The 14,484-nt window shown below is 37.9% G+C and overlaps 1 protein-coding gene across 1 annotated transcript in view; it reads right to left on the bottom strand.

Moving 5' to 3' along the window:
* Positions 1-14,484, bottom strand: part of KLHL14 (kelch like family member 14) — a gene marked incomplete at its 3' end in the record, with an annotated part of 95,155 nt that overhangs the window by 50,648 nt on the left and 30,023 nt on the right. The window lies entirely within an intron of this gene.

The following is a 14,484-nucleotide window of genomic DNA, read 5'->3' on the forward strand; positions in this document are numbered from 1 at the left end:
AATTGCCAGGAACCATCAGAAGCTGGGAAGAAACAAGTTGGGCTTCTCCCCTTGGGAGGGAGTACGGCCTTGCTGAGACTCTGATTTCAGGCTTCTAGCCTCCAGAACTGTGAGGGAATATCTTTTTGTTGTTTTAAGCCATCTGATTTTTGGTAGATTATTATGGCAGCCCTGGCAAAAGAACATACCACAAAAACTAGATGATAATGATGAAGTCTGTGGAAAGAGAAGAGAAACCCAAAGGTGAAAATCCAGTAACTAGAACAAGGCTCATTTGTGATGCGTGGTCCATTGGGTGTTCTTTGAATTTGGGTGTTTCACTGGGGTAGGGGTAGGGTGTCACCTTTCTTTCTTTCTTTCTTTTTTTCTTTCCTCCAGGTGAATAGGTTTGGCCCACCAGGCAGGCAGCGCCCCTATGTAAGTGTGAACAAATCTCTTTCTACTACTTAGAGCTGTGCTGTTGATAGGAGGCCGCATGCTATAGCGGGTGATTTAAATTTAAATTCATTAAAATGAAAACCAATTGGACATTCAGTTTCTCAGTCCTACTAGCCTCATCTAGTGTGCTCAGTAGGCACATGTGGCTATTGGCTACCATGATGAATTGCATGAAGAGAAAACACTTTGGCTACTGCCTACAGTGCTACTGGATAGTGCTGAATGACATTTTTATTGGAATAGGATTTATTCAGGGGGCAAGTAAAGCAAGCAGACATATTGTGTAGAAGAAAGGAAGGTGTCCTACTCTTGCAGTATAGATAAGTGACACCATAATTTATTAATGGAAGAAGAAAAAGTGGATGTGGTAGAATTGATACTTTGACAGCTGCTCACAAGATGCGTCTCACTTGTTGAATGGTCTATTGCTTTCTTGTTAAAGTATTCTATGTAACTGCTTTTCTGTAAATTGGACAAAGGGTATTTATTGCATGCAATTCTTTCGAACTGCAAATCTGTACAACTGAGAATATTAGCCCATATCCAAGGCCTGCCATCACCCTGGAGAAGCTATAGCCAAGATACACATTGGTTAGAACTGGTTAATATTTTGGTCTCTTAACACCGTGGAGGAGGTAATGCTGCAAAGCCACAAATGAGATCAAGAAATCCATGAGCTACGATCTCGCTCCTCCTCTTCAGATCTAATCATACAGATGAATAAATTGCTATAAAAATACCAAAAATAAAACTAAAAACAATGACTGAATCAATTTTTTTAAAAATCTCATGTACTCTGTGTTCAGGTAGCAAGAAATTTAATTCCAGTCGGACCAGTCTCCTGTGATTTTTTTTCCCTTTCATCTAAGATATTTTTAATGCTCAGAGGCATTATAATAGAAAAGCATGTATTTTTGCCTGGTTTATACCCATCATCCTTACCATTACAACAAGACAAAAGCATTAAAGTAAAATTAATCATGTCAAAAGATTTTAGCAAAAACAAGTGAGACCATGCATAAAGCATCGCTTTGTCTAGTGTGAAGTCACGCTCTGATTAAAAACATATAATGAAAGTGAAAGTGATACATCATTGCCTTAGCAGTAGGGTTTTTTGAAAGTGCTTTGCGGTTCTCAACATAAAAATATGGGAACATTTTAGTCTTTGAAACTCACAATGATTATTGTTCTAGCTAAATAACTGGAATTCAATCTTAATTTTTTGTCTTTAATAAATTAAGACTTAATAACCAAACAAGGCATGTCAGGAGGATTAATAATTAGAACACGCTGAGGGGAGCAGTAGCCTGCCTTGACATCCAGGCACAGAGCTCAGCCCCCCTCCTTTCACCAAAGCATCCTAATGCCAGCTAAATGTGGCCAGGCCCTGAAGGTATCTTCTATGAGGCACAGCTGTTTGCACCATGAAAAGCATTTAATGAATATTAAGGTGTGGTTCGCAGAGTGATCATACATTCCCAGTAATGCAGTCATTTTGAGTGTTATAGACTAAACCCCAAATTCTAGCTAGCTGGATATTCATGAAAGGTAGGTTTGGTTACCGACATCATTATAGGTCATCTCATTGTTTTGGAAAAGAGCAGTATGCTTATTTGCACTTTGCCTTAATTTCTTTTTTTTTTTGATATTTGCATATAATAGTCTCTAGGCAGAATTATCTTCCTTTGTTGTTGCTGTCACTGTAAAGTCACATCCATTCTTTTTTTTTTTAAATGATGTCTTGCTGATAAACCCATTTGGTTCTATGATAATTGAATCTATATAATTTATATTTAGAATTATATATATTTTATTATATATAGTAATATATATTATTCTGTATAATGGTTTACATGCAATAAGTTGTAGAAGTAGTGAAGAGTATATAAACACCTTTAAATTATTTGAGGGTGATCAAAATGTAAAATGATAATAATAGAAGAATTATAAGTCTATATAAGCAATAACAGTCGCAATAATATTGGGAATGTATTTCTATACTTTTCCGTTAATGCAGGGGCATCTTATTATGTGAGAATAAATATCAGTCCTGACAATGAAGTCATACCAAGGCAAGAAATGTAAAAAGATGCCGAGAATGCTCTCTACTCTAATAACATCTTGTTGAGGGAATGAGAACATTTGCATGTGACAAGAAGAGTGGACCTAGTATGTGATGCACCTAAGGATGCACTGTTGAAATCATTAGGGTTTGAATATGAGTGGCCTCCTCCAAAACCCCTATTGAAATTTAATGATGACATTGGTGTTTGGAGGTGGGGCCTTTGAGTATCAGGATTTGATAAAGTCTTCAGGAAGGGGTCCCCAGGGTTGAACACTGGTGGCTATATACGAATATGATGCCTTGGGACTCTATTCTCTGATGGTAAGCAGGTCATCACTAGGAGTGGACTCTTGACCTTGACTTTGGACCAGAACTATGTGCTAAAATAAGTCTCTTTATAATTTGGCTAGTCTGTAATATTCAGTTGTTGACAACAGAAAATGGACTCAGATAGGCTACTAAGTAAATAGTTTGATTATCTTCTTTCCAAGGTATCACTTTCCCCATCTACTATGGAGTTAGATGTGGCTAATTCATTTACTTTTGATGATAGGATGTTTTAACTTAGGGCAGGAGCTTCAAGAGTCAGTGTGAAATTTTCTTCTCCCCTGCCATGGCAACGGTGATATGCCAGATAGTGGAGTGCCTATCAATCTGAGTTCAAGAATAAGAAGACATGGAACAGATCCCCAGTTAACCTGCTGAAGACATGTGACATGGAAAAAAAAGGCAATCTCTACTTAAATTTAAGTTGCTAGTATTTTGAGATTTTTGTGAGTGCTTAACCTGACTGAGGCATTGGTACCAAAAAAAATCCAGTGGCTGATGACAAAGAGACTGGTATGAGGTGGTAAAAAGATAGACATGCATGCTGTGGTGTGGAAAATCACTTGCTGAAACAATTTTCTTTTCACTTGGAAGCCTAATCAGTTATTTAATGAACTTCCACCTCCAATGGAAGAGGTTGGAAAGCAGACTGTTGATAGTGTAATGGTTGCTGTAGACTGCACTTGGCAAGTTCTGGGGGGCGGGTGGGGGGAGATGATCTCTGAAAAAATTGCCCATTTGTAAGGAGGATTGAAAGGAAATAGAGTCCAGAAATCTGGGGGTGGGGTGCAACCCTGTTAGAAAGGATGCTTTTTTCAACCCTACCTGATAAAAGATGGAATTGAGAATTTTGAGCAAAAAGGGTAAACTAAAACTCAACTAGTTCAAAGACAAAATTAAAACTTTGGCTTCTATAAGAAATTTCACACAGAGGATGTCTTTGAAAAAAAGTTTCAATTCAGGATGAGATACCCAGGGAATTTTCACTCAAGGAAAAGAATGAAAATGAGCAAATAAGCTTTCCTATAAAAGCCTGATACACACACAAGTATATATAAAGATTAATGTGTGTGTGTGTGTGTGTGTGTGAGAGAGAGAGAGAGAGAGAGAGAGAGAGAGAGAGAGAGAGAGAGAGAGAGAGAGAGATGGGCCCAAGAAAACAAGGAAAAAGCAACCTAAAGAAATACATCAGAGAAGAAACATGGTCACTGGCCAGGGAATGGATGGAAACATAAGAAAACAGCTAAGTTTTCTAGACATAATTTCCAAAAGATATACCAGCCTTTAAAAGGGGTGGATGACAATTAGATACTTAAAACCACCACTGTTGCCAGGGTTGGTGGTCCACGCCTGTAACCCCAGTGACTTTGGAGGCTGAGGTAAGAGGATTGCAAGTTTGAGGTCAGACTCAGCCCCTTAGAAAAATCCTGTGTCAAAAGCAAACAAACAAACAAACACAAAAGGCTGGAGACGTAGAGCAGTGGTAAAGTTCCCCTGGGTTCAATCCCGAGTTCTGAAAAAACAAAAAACCCACTGCTGTCTCCTAAACAGTTACAGATATGAACTGTATTTAAGAAATTGCCAAGACTCCATTCATATAATGCCAAGGAAGGTAAAGAAAAATAAAGCATCTTCCATTAGGTGAAGCTAGAAGCCGAACAGAACAAAGGATAAGGATAATGAGCAGAACTGGGGTGGTCCCTAATCAAGGATTGGTTGATTGGTCCCTAATCAAGCCCACCCCTTGCCTAGGTACTCTTCAAAATGTCTACTGGGTGGGATTGCAGAACTGCCTTCCTCTTTCCAAATCACAGGGTTCACTTTGGCAATTCTGTCCCTATTCTATAACTTCACATTATGTGTGTGAGAGGTCAGATAACTCATCTTTTTAGGTTCAGATGAAGACAAATCCTACATGAGCCTAAGGTTGAGATGACTGTCCAACACGCAGAGATTCTTCACAATGAGCCTAATGACCATGACTGATGTTGTCTTGGGGGAAGGGTTGAGGGTATTCTGAGCACAATGAAGATACAGAGTATTTGATATCTGGAAGGACAGATGATGATAGTCACATTGCCTTGTTTGTCTAATCTCTGTCTCCTGAAACTTGGTAGGATCGTATTTCCTAATCCCTTAAAAATGGGATGTGGTCTTGTGACTGAAAAGAAATGATTAAAATCACTTTTAACCCAGTGTGAAATTCTGCAGCTCTTTCTTCCCCCTGCTGTGTACATGTCAAAATGGACCCCACATGCCCGAATCCCCGAATGACTCTGTGGAACAGATGTACTCAGCCAACTATGTTGGAGATGAGTGAGAAACTAATATTTTGTTAGTTTAATTCCTTTATATTTCAGAGTTGTTACCACAGCATAATTTAAGGCCACTTGACTGATACCTATCAGTCTTATACTAAAAACAGAGACTACGTTAATCACATTAATCACAGTATATCTTATTTCTGAGACCTTAGATGAATATGAGATTCAATTTGATCTTTTAGTTTTCACTCTGCTTGGTTAGAAAAGTATGCAAATTTAACTAGAATAGAATAAAAATTCATTGAGGAATAACTGGATTCCAGATATCTAAGCTAGAGATTTATTTGTATTATTTAATTCTCACAATAACCCTATGAGATTCATATAATTACCTTCAATTTTCAGATGCAGAATAAAGATCAGAGAGTAAGCAGCTTGCCTAAGTCACAATCAACAAATACCTGGAGGTGTTTTTCAATTTATGTCTATCTGTCCCTAAAGATGTTACTCTGTGTGTGTGCCTATGTGTACAGTTTCATTTGTTCACACTACGATGCTTCTAAAACACCGATAAAATATCAAGAAAGTTGCATTGAATTATGGCTTTTCAATAAAGATGTAAATAAAAATTTACAAAGATGTAAATTTTGCTGCTTATACATCATTTTTTTTTCAGTTTAGTCCCTAAACTTAGATTATATTCTTGACCTTTAAGAGTGGTTTACTCATTTAATTTGACCTATGGTAGTTCCATTCTATGAATGTGTTACTATGCCAAGAACACTGGACCCATTTAGATTATTATGGGAGAAATGGGTCGCCACAGATTAAATCCCATTCATTTCTTGGAGTCTTTGGACCACTGGCAAAGTGTTGTCAGATGGGTTGGTACATTAGTGTGATGATGGAAATACAGGGATCGTTGTTTTCTTCCTTGATCAGCCACTAAGTATCCTGAACCACTGGATAAAACACTTCCTCTGTTTGAGTCACTTAAAGAAAAAAAAAAAAACTGTGAACCTGCCATATGGCTGGTTTTTGCTAACAGCTTTTGCCACATCTCATCCTTCTCTCCTCCTTACTCTTGGAGTTTAACCATGCATCATCTGTTGGTGGGTCTTTGAGCTTACTGTTAACTAACCTGGAGCAATCTTATCTCACATTTGCACCAGGGCTATGTCTATCTTTTACTCATCCTCTAATTCTCAGCTCCAATGACACTTCTTTGGTGACTCCTAACTAGATTAGGTCTTCCATACCCTTCCTTTGAAGCACTATCACATTTCATTATGGCACATTGCTACCTGGGATTATTGATGAATTCTGTTTTCTCCTACTGAACTCAAAACTCCATGAGGATCTAGTGAAATTGTTTTAGCTCAGTTTTGTACCCTCTGTATGCTTAGCACAATCCCTGTGACATAGGACATATCAATTATATTTTCGGAGTGAATGAAATCAATGTGCAAAATGAGAAGATTGGGCAAAGAGATCATTAAGTTTTTCAGTACTTATATTTAATGATTTGCCAGACTTTTTCTGCAATCTGCCTAAGAATGACACAGAGAAATCTACACTGTCCTCTACATGTAGCTCCTTCACACCAGACTCAGTAGCAAATAATACTGCTTATGTGTGGAGAAGGCACTAGAATTATTTGTACATGTGCCATTCTCTGGAGGGAAAGCAATTACTATATTCAAGGGAAGTATAAGCCAGAAATAAATGAGAGATAGCCAAATAAAGTCAACTGGTTTTTCTAGGAACCCAAGTTAGTTGAAATACAGTATTTGGAGTGACCACCACACATATTTAAAAAAAAATCTATGAAAAATCCACTAATGCACTGGTGCATGAATACACAGTGGCAAATAATTCAAGATATATAGCAATGTGCAGCCATGTATTTCAAATTAGAATTGAGCTCATTGAAGGTAAAATTAGATGCTAACATATTTAAAAAGTCAAGACACAATTCTTCCCCTTTCTTTTTCATCCAGAATCATGGGAATAATTGCTCCATGAATTGAAATAAAAGTTACAGGCTAAGAGACATAGACCACATGTTATTGTATATAATTTTTTAGATCACTGTGTTTTCACTAACACTGAAAACAAAAATTAGAGGAGTGTCTCTACTCAAAATTCTTAATTTTTCCCCCCTGGTCCTGGGGATCAAACTCAGGGCCTCACATGTGCTAGGCAAACATTCCTCCACTGAGCTACATCCCCAGCCTAAAATTCTTAATTTTTGTATCAATCAGCAATTGTCTGAAATAGTATTTGTAAGATACAGCTCCTGGCTAACCCCATCATTTACTACCCCAGACTTTCCTATAGATTGACAAATTTAAGTCAGGTTCTAGAAGGTCCTACATTCTCTCACCTTTTTATTAATTCTCAAAACTATACTGACTTACTAAAATGCTTTCCCATCTACCTCTTTGCTTAGATAATTCCTATCCCTGTTTTTGGAATTAAAATGTCATTTTATTTTCAGTGCTAGATGTTGAACCCAGGACTTTTCACATGCTAGGCAAGCACTTGCCACTGAACTACACCCCCATACATTTTTATTTTTGTTTTGAGGCAGGATCTCCTAAATTGCAGAGGCTGGCTTTGAAGTTGCCACCCACCTGTTTCAGCCTTGTGTGTAGCTGGCATTACAGGTGTGTGGTATGCCCTATTTAAGAAAATCATTTCTAAGAGAACTTCCTAACCTCCTGTGTTTAGGTTAGGGGCCCATTTTTGCTCTCATTGTACCTTGGTATTTTCTTGTCTATCTCTTAGCTCCCTGTATTATAATTGCCTCCTTAGGTGATTGAGAGGACAGACAGTCATATTCATATTGTACCCTTCCATCCAACAGAGTGGATATTCAATAATCGCTTGCTCCATGAAGGAATGGGGTCTGTAAGTCAGACTACATTCTCTCCAGGCATTTTCAGAGTCATTCTGGAAGTACTTCATCATTTCTCCAGGTTCCCCTGCAATGAGGAATGTACTGTTTACAAATTTTACCTACCTGTCTAAAAGTTACATTAAATAATTTTTTGGGTTTGGATTCTTAGCAATACACATAATATGAATAAAGGAATCTCACAGGTACAACCCTTACATTGAACTTACTTTTTATTTCTTTTTTTTTTAAAGAGAGAGTGAGAGAGAGAGAGAGAATTTTTTTAATATTTATTTTTTAGTTCTCGGCGGACACAACATCTTTGTTGGTATGTGGTGCTGAGGATGGAACCCGGGCCGCACGCATGCCAGGCAAGCGCGCTACCACTTGAGCCACATCCCCAGCCCACTTTTTATTTCTTTTTTTTTCTTATCTTTTTTTTTTATTGGTTGTTCACAACATTACAAAGCTCTTGACATATCATATTTCATACATTAGATTGAAGTGGGTTATGAACCCCCAATTTTACCCCAAATGCAGATTGCAGAATCACGTCGATTACACATCCACAATTTTACATAATGCCCTATTAGTAATTGTTGTATTCTGCTACCTTTCCTATCCCCTACTATCCCCCCTCCCCTCCCCTCCCATCTTCTCTCTCTACCCCATCTACTGTAATTCATTTCTCTCCTTGTTTATTTTCCCATTCCCCTCACAACCTCTTATATGTAATTTTGTATAGCAATGAGGGTCTCCCTTCATTTCCATGCAATTTCCCTTTTCTCTCCCTTTCCCTCTTACAGAGCAATAGTGACAAAAACAGCATGGTACTGGTACCAAAACAGGCGGGTGGACCAATGGTATAGAATAGAGGACACAGAGACTAATCCACAAAGTTACAACTATCTTATATTTGATAAAGGGGCTAAAAGCATGCAATGGAGGAAGGATAGCATCTTCAACAAATGGTGTTGGGAAAACTGAAAATCCATATGCAACAAAATGAAACTGAATCCCTTTCTCTCTCCATGCACAAAAGTTAACTCAAAATGGATCAAGGAGCTTGATATCAAATCAGAGACTCTGCGTCTGATAGAAGAAAAAGTTGGCTCCGATCTACATATTGTGGGGTCGGGCTCCAAATTCCTTAATAGGACACCCATAGCACAAGAGTTAATAACAAGAATCAACAAATGGGACTTACTTAAACTAAAAAGTTTTTTCTCAACAAGAGAAACAATAAGAGAGGTAAATAGGGAGCCTACATCCTAGGAACAAATTTTTACTCCTCACACTTCAGATAGAGCCCTAATATCCAGAGTATACAAAGAACTCAAAAAATTAGACAATAAGATAACAAATAACCCAATCAACAAATGGGCCAAGGACCTGAACAGACACTTCTCAGAGGAGGATATACAATCAATCAACAAGTACATGAAAAAATGCTCTCCATCTCTAGCAGTCAGAGAAATGCAAATCAAAACCACCCTAAGATACCATCTCACTCCAGTAAGATTGGCAGCCACTATGAAGTCAAACAACAACAAGTGCTGGCGAGGATGTGGAGAAAAGGGTACACTTGTACATTGCTGGTTGGACTGCAAATTGGTGAGGCCAATTTGGAAAGCAGTTTGGAGATTCCTGGGAAAGCTGGGAATGGAACCACCATTTGACCCTGCTATTGCCCTTCTCGGACTATTCCCTGAAGACCTTAAAAGAGCATGCTACAGGGATACTGCCACATCGATGTTCATAGCAGCACAATTCACAATAGCTAGACTGTGGAACCAACCCAGATTCCCTTCAATAGATGAATGGATAAAAAAAAATGTGGCATCTATACACAATGGAGTACTATGCAGCAATAAAAAATGACAAAATCATAGAATTTGCAGGGAAATGGATGGCACTAGAGTAGATTATGCTTAGTGAAGCTAGCCAATCCCTAAAAAACAAATACCAAATGTCTTCTTTGATATAATTAGAGCAACTATGAACACAGCAGGGAGGAAGAGTAGGAAGAAAAGATGAACATTAAACACTTTTTATTTCTTTGAGAACAAACAACCATGAGAAATGATCGTTAGCTTTTGACTAACTTGACTTTCCTCCCGATATATCCTCAAAGACCAAAAGTGGACTGAAATCAAGAAACAGAAGAACCACGGAAAGAAGTCCATTCAAATGCGTCAACTTCTAGGTCCCTTATTCCTTGAATAATCAGCAATTGAACCATTCTCCATTGCTCAGATATTGAATATGATCAAGTCTGTATTTTTTTCACAACTGAAGTTTATTGTCTTATATGAGGTTTTTTCATTACTATTTCTTTGACACTTATGGGAAGTATATTTTTAAAAACATGTATGAAAAGTCCACAAACTTTCTGATCTTTGTGACTCTTCTAAAAGATGACAATCTGCCCCAGGACCCTTTCTGCATGAATGGGATCAAGTGAAGTGTCCTCCATGGGCCAGGAGACAACATAGGAAGCCAGTATACCATGACTGGAAAACACATAAACAGTAGAGCAAATGAACTGAAAGGAAGAGGAACAAAGGGCACTTCCCCTGCATCTAATAGACGGAAGTGGGAGGGATCAGAAGGAGCTCCATAGCTTTTGTGGTCATGTGATTAAGGGGAAGCCATGATTGGCACCTGGAAGAATAAATCAGTATTTTGAAGTCTTTTTTCTGTCGTTGCTTAAAGAAAGCAATGAAGAAGCACCTGATAAATAAAATCTCTTACCTGAAACATAGAAAAAAGGAACATAGTTCCTGGAAAATGTCTTCACCCATCAGTAAAGACATCAATCAACTGGGAATATAAATGGAATAAAGAGACCTTCAGTGTTATCCCATGGGGAGAAATGTAGGGTGCATCTTCCTGTGGTCTTCATAAAAATTTGGGGATGTAAGAAATCTGTCCTAGAGGTACACGGTGGCCATGTGGATTGTTTTGTGTGATCTTTAAGCAGAGGACTGAGGGCCTGCAAAATGCAGAAGGCATATTTCTTGTGTTGGCCATTTTATTATTCATGTCTCCTGTATTGCTTTCTAATAAGTTAAGAATGAAACGGCAGACTGCATGCAGGAGTGAGAAATGCAAGAAAAGCAGTACTGTAAAATAAAAATGAACGAAAGTGCGTCTCAACTTCCCTTTGATTATTAACAGGCAAGAGAACAACAATGCCCAATTTTATTGTGATTACTGAACACTTCACATTGACAAAGGGGCTTACAGTCATTTTTACATGTTATTTCTCAAGGCTTTTTCCAATAGAGGCTGGGTGGTGGGGGGGGCTCTGTCACCATTCTTTAACATCAATTCTACCACATCATATTAACTGATTATTTTAAGAAGGAAGATAAAAATGCACTTGGTGCCAGTATGTCACCAAAACAGTCTTTTTAGTGAGAATAATTGTCCCTTTGCTGTTTGAGGGGATCAAACCATTGACTGGTTAACTATTTGAATTATGTTTTCTTTATGTTATACAGAACCACTTTTTCCTTCTCACTTACCTCTACTTGTTCAATGTATTATTACTGAAATGTTTCCGCCTTGTGTAGTGTTTCCAAAGTCCTTTTAATTCTTCTGTGTTATTTAACATGTGTAAATAGTGTGGTACCCCTAAGCAGGTGCTTGTGCTTCTGCTTGTAGAATGGTATCTCTTAAAGAGGAACCTGTCTGTCAGAGGTGCTGAGAAATGTTTGCTCAAGCAAAACAGACACGGTAGGCTAAGGTTCAGAAGCGCCACCCAACCTCAGGTGTTAGGTGTCTGTTAGTTAATTTGTTAGTTTGTATGGAGACATTCATTCAATAAATAAACAGACCCCAAACTGGCAGGCCATCTCCTACCTTCAACCATCATCCTTACCTCCCTAATAAATTAGCTTAGCACTTCTGGGGCAAGAAGGGCAGTGGGAACTTTGGAAATCCCTAACGTTTGATTGGATTTGGGGTGCAGTTGGATATTTTCTTAGTTGATGAGAAACGTTTCTTTGTTTATGATTATGTGGCCCAAATGGTATGAAATCGTGTCAGTTAACCTGACTTCCTTCAACTTGGCCAAATAAAGGCCTTACTTAAAAAATACACACTACCAATAACAGAAATTATCCAGATTAAAATGCCTACTTTTTTTTTCAACAAATATGAAAAATAAGCCTTCACTTGGGGCCGTGTAGTCACAGCCTAGCAGGAAATAAACTCAATTTTTTGAAGTTCAAGTCCTAGTGAGATGAAGAGTATAAGAAGAATAGAAATTTATTTCAAAGCTCTGAGTTTGAGTATAGAAGTACATTCCAAAATCTTTAAATATATTTCTATTGTAAGAACTTTTCTATATTTATACTAATTTATTTCCTTTCATTTCAAATCTGAGGGCATGAGCCAAGACCCCCATTTGTGCTTACATCCTAATCTGTAGATTATAACATCTGACCTATGAAAACTATGGACAATAGGCTCTCTCCTCTGGAGCACTGGGTGCAAGTGTCATTTCCATTACAGAGTTATCTTTTTCCTCTTTGCACAAAGGGCTTGGGCTGACTGATGCTTCTAAGGTATAAAGATACTGTCCTGTGCTAATATTGGCAGTGGTATTAAAATAAGAGCAAAAGTATCTACAATTTATTGAGTGCATGCTACATGATAGATGATTTATAAATGCAATGTCATTTAAAAAAATGTTCAAAGACTGACAAAATAAAGAAACTAGGATTCAGAATATATTTATGACTTGCTCAAAGTCAGAGATCTGGGCTTGATCCAGGATGCAGAGTTCATGTGCTCTTACTATACCCAAGTAGGAAGTTAAATCAGGCAATGGGGTGACCATCTATTCCAGTCTATAAGTGTTGACCTGGCCTAATTAGTAGATCCCACTTCCCATGCTCAAAAGTCTCCTAGTTTGGGCAAGAAGTTTGATGATCAATCTATCTCTGACCAAGGTTCAAAATGAACATAAGACTTTCCATAGGTATTATTAATCAATCTTTTTGCCTTTACTAGAGGACTTCAAATAAGTAGCAAATTGGATGAAGTTTGGTATATTTGGAAAAACAGGTGGGTTTGCAAATGAATGGCATTTAGTAGTAGGGTCTAATATCTCCCTGTCCTTTATGCTCATTTTTTTTCTGTTATCTCTCCCTGAGAATATTCTGACCTTCATTTTTTTTTCTCTGCTCCTCCTAGTCTCCACGGATCATTGTATGTAGGCTTTCTCTATTGATCAGGTGTTCCCAAATTGATTCTTTGGTTTTACATTAGTTTTCATTTCTGATGAATCTTTAAAATACAGCTTGATCACTCACTCAGATGTTTAAACCACTATTAATGGTATTTTCATCCAAAGAAGAACAAATATCTTTAGACATCTCTAACTTATTTTTCCTTCCTTCATCTTAATCTCACCATTACTATTCCACCACTTCTTTACTAGAATCATAGTTCAGTGGTGTCAGGGAGCATTATTGTTGCAATTCCCAGATGATGATACGCAGGTTTTGTTGGGGTGAGCCAGCTCCAAAATGTATTATCACAAGCACCACCTCACAAGTTTTAGCACCTCTTCTTCTGCTCTTTTGGGCAAACTCTGGCCCTGTTTCTATAATTTGAAAAGAGCTTTCAGGAAGAGCAAAGGGAATTATTTTTAAAAATACTCTGGTAAAATATCTAACTGCTTAAAAGACACATGCAATAAGAAAATCTGACTTTTGCTTTTGTTGGTCTTAAATGTATGGCTTTGATTTATGGATCAAAATTGCTCATTTATTATTTTATCTATACAGCTCTGGGCAATTTTGACAGTTAAAATTTAGTTTTATTGACCAGTGCAGCCACTGTGCCCACGAGGGGACTGGTGCACACAGACTGCTGCACTCAAGAAACGATGATTTTTGATTCCATGACTGAGTCAGACTGGGAATCATAACTGATATAACAATAAGTTCCAAATCTCACTGCCCAAGGCAAGAGGTTTGCTGTAAAACACAATCACCCTTTTAGGAGGGGAGGAGGAGACTCTTGGCTGGAAGTTTGCAAGTACAATTTAATGCAGCTGGGCCAGGCCATGAATATATCTGTCCATCCAAGCTGTGGAGCATCTGAGGGGGCATTTCTCTAAAGACCTGGTTCCACAGCCTGATTAATGAGCAAAAATGTCTAAAAAGCAAAATGAATGTTAGTTACAGAAACAGAAAACTCAGCAACCATTTTAAGGAGAGAAAACTTACTAGTGCTGTTAACCAACCTTTCATTTTTCAATCAACCAAAAAAAAAAAAAAAAGAAGAAGAAATTTTAGGGGAAGATCGCTACTTCCCCTGTCTTGCCCAACACACACAGAAACATAAACCAGTACAGTGATTTGAGGCCAGTTTTAATTTAGGCCTGTTCAACTACCAAATTGGCCACCTCTGCAATGTTAATTTAGTCTTTTACTCTAAATTCCCCCATGATACGTAAATAAACCTCCGCAGGG

This window comes from Spermophilus citellus, assembly GCF_964194105.1.
Source record: "Spermophilus citellus genome assembly, chromosome: 12".
Lineage (NCBI taxonomy): Eukaryota > Metazoa > Chordata > Mammalia > Rodentia > Sciuridae > Spermophilus > Spermophilus citellus.